The sequence below is a fragment of the Athene cunicularia genome (genome assembly GCF_003259725.1).
Source record: "Athene cunicularia isolate RWA chromosome 23 unlocalized genomic scaffold, athCun1 chr23_part1, whole genome shotgun sequence".
NCBI lineage: Eukaryota > Metazoa > Chordata > Aves > Strigiformes > Strigidae > Athene > Athene cunicularia.
Genome location: NW_020799130.1, coordinates 455,839 through 459,234, shown reverse-complemented (window position 1 = coordinate 459,234; position 3,396 = coordinate 455,839).

Sequence of the window (3,396 nt, the reverse complement as noted above, 5' to 3'; positions counted from 1 at the left end):
CCCCGCGGGACCAGGAACCCTGAGTGAGGCCGTACCAGCTCGAAACCCCAGGCGGAAGGTTTCTAACCTGTTCCACGGGCATCTTGCCTTCCCGAGCTGTTTTCAGCACCTGAAGCAGGTTTGCGTTCGGGAGGTTTGGGCGGCATTGCCTCCGAGTGTAAGTCTGTTGGGAAACTGGGGCTCTTGCCCGGCTCCGAGGAGGAGGATGCTGCGGCCATTCCGCAGAAATGGAGGGAACACTTTTCAAGCCCAATTGGATGTGGCGATATCTGCCTCTAATATTTCTACTTGTCTTCCAGCGCTCTCCGCCCACCCCGAAGCACCGGCCCCGCCGTGTTCCAGCTCGGCCCCAGAAACTGCGCCCGGCAACCCGGGGGGGACCCGTGAGGGGACGCAGACGGCCCCGCCGGGCGCCCCAAGCGAGGGTGTTTCCAGCTCTCCCTCCATTTCTCAGCCCCACACGGCCGGTACCTCTTCTCTGTGTTCACTTGGCTGGTGAGAACATCCCCGTCCATCTATCGAGGCTCTTTCCGTCCGGGACGGCCCAGCCGGGGCCGGTGCTTTGCTGCGGTGCTGCCGCAGCCCCCGGTGCTTTGAGCCCGGCCGCGGCTCCGGGCGAGCCCCGGGTACAGCCCTTGGGGACTGGGGTCGCAAGTTCACACGATTAAAACTCTCCCTCCATCACATTACAGGGAGGGGAAGCAAAGGACAGGGTTTATTTATAATCTTCCTCAAGTGGAAACCAGAAGTGACCCATTATTACCGGAGATTTTTCAAGCCACCCAGGAAGAAAAGTGATATTTAGTTGTTGTTAAAGGCCCATAACTGCATAACAATTTCATGCTATGTTAACTTCTGGGTTTTCTTTCGCATATAAATTTTTAAGGAGTAAAATAGAAAAACCCAGGCACTTGACCTTTAATCACAGTTATTTGTGTGATCAGTCAAGTGTGGGAAAAAGCTAGTTTGTGCTTGAAAGATGCCCTTTAAAACTAGATTGCTCTAATATGACACACAACTCACATGGTGTAATATATGGGATCTCGCTCGCCAGCCTCTGGGGCACAACAGGCTCCCGTTTAGTATTCATGTGCGGGATCTCGCTGCCGGTACGTTGGAGGGTATTAATGTCATGAAGCAAATCGACGCAGACCCCCGGGATGGCTCCATTCACCCCCAAGACCCACGGGGGGGGGGACACACATCCAAGTCACTGAAGAACCAGACAGGGAAGAGAATTTTCAACGTATGTATGGAGGATGCGATGTTAGAGATACGGTTCACTAGAAGAAGGGTACGTCATGCTAATGGAGTACAAAGCTTCTCCATTTATCTGAAATATTATTTTGAGCGCTTATAAAAGCTTAATACGAGAACAGCCAGAGGTATTTTAATTACGATTTTGAAGTATCGTGTTGTTTTGGGGAAATGATCTCATGAATTTTTCCTTGGCAAGACTGGATGACTAAAAGCCATCGCTGGGGTGAAGGAAGCAGCAGCCTTTTAAACTGAGGCTGCTGGATTTATTCCTCCCCCGGCACGGCTGGTGACCAGGGACGGGCCTCGGAGCCCGCGGACGGCCCGCGGCGCGGCTGGGCCCCCCCAGCTCAGAACCCGGGCGGAGGGACGTGTCCCGGGACACCACAACACACCAGCTGCCCCCCCCCCGGGCACCGGCGGCACAGCGAGGGGCCCGTGTCCGTGAGCGAGGGAAGAGGAATAGACCCGGGATGTCTGGTCCCCTCCGTCGCTCACATCCAGCTTCCCCCACCCGACCGCCGATGAGCCTGGAGGGACAAGGGTGGGAAAAGAGCCCTGGTTACCCGGAGTGCCAGGGACCTCAGCGGAGAGCTGGGGCCAGCGCGGCCCAGGAAACGTGTAATTCTCCGCGCTGAGCTATTACCTGCCGTAAGTGGAGACAGAAAGATAGTTTTGAAACCACGGTGAAAATAACCCTCCTGGAAAAAAAAAAAAATCAATACAAACACCAAGGAAAGAGGATCGGAATCCGAGACCATCAATTCCTGAGATACAGAGTTGAAAGTCTCAGTGGGAGGACAGCCAGATCTGGACTGAAAAACAAAACTTTGTTTCTTTTGCTGACAAATGACTTTATGGTAAAGGACAAAGGAGCCGGGAGGATGCGGGCCGCGGTCTGCGGCTGTGAGAGCTGCCCTTGAAGAGAGAAGGAGCAGGCAGAAACCTCACGGAAGCTTTTGCACCTCTTCTTCTTCTTCCACACTTGAAGGGATTTTCTGACAACGGAAAAGAAGGGATTTGTGCGATTTCAAAAACATGCTCCAGGACACGATTTGCTGCGGTGAGGCCGGAGTCAGAGCAGGCAGCAGCAGCACAAGTGTATCCGGCACGAAGCGAACGTCCCGGAGAGGAAAGGGGAGAGTTGGTGCCGTCGGACGACCCGCAGCGGTTCTGCCCGCGCCCGGCCGGTCCTGGGACGTTCCGTGGCAGCCGCTGCCTTCCCGGCCCTGCCCTGCGCCAGCTCCTCGCCGCTAACTGCCAGAGACCACGGCGAAAATAAAAGTTAATGTAACGCTTCCCCGTAAATCTCAGGATCAAAGCTGCGCAGCCCTGGATCGTGGGCTGCAAGAGGGAAGTACTCTGTGTGCTAATTCCTTTTGCCTTCGATGCTGTTTGGCTGAAAATACAAGCAGCCAGAGCTATACGTTTGTTTTTAACGGCTTAATTTTTCTGTCAGATGTGTACTCTGTGCTTCGGGATCTCTGTGCTGTAAATGTTTTGCAGCAGCTCTTTAAGCTTTTAAGGTAATCACATAAAAGATCCTTGAATATATAAAGGCAGCTAATCCGGGTAAATCCCTTTAAGCATCTTTACATTTCTTGCTAATGGATTTCTAGGCAGCCCACAGAGATCCACGTTCGAGAAAATAATGTAAAATATAGTGTCTAAATTTTTTAAATGCCTCACATTTGTCATACACTGAGAAAACCCGGAGCTCCAGGCAGGGTAAGATCATCGCACTTATATAAGTAATATTCCGTTCTGTCACCGTCAGTATGAAGCACAGCCTTTCACTGGGGGCAAGGATCCATCCAGCGTTAAATTCCAACTCAACCGGAGACAAATTATCACGCTATTAATTAGAGCCAGACAGGAGGGATCCAGGCGCGGCAATCTGGTGACAGAATCTGAAGGGCAAGCCAAGGCATTTACTGAGCTCAGGGGTTGTGTGTGGCGAACGTCACCCTCTCCCACCTCGAAAGGCGCCCAGGAGCAGCGGAGGGCTGGCGCAGGCAGTGCCGTGCTTTCTGCCGCGCAGAGCCCAGCCGCTGGCCAAGGCGAGGGGATGCCAACCGCTGCGCAGGAGCGGGCGTCCCGCGGTGCCCTCCCGCCCTCGGCCTGCTCCCCCCGCGCCGG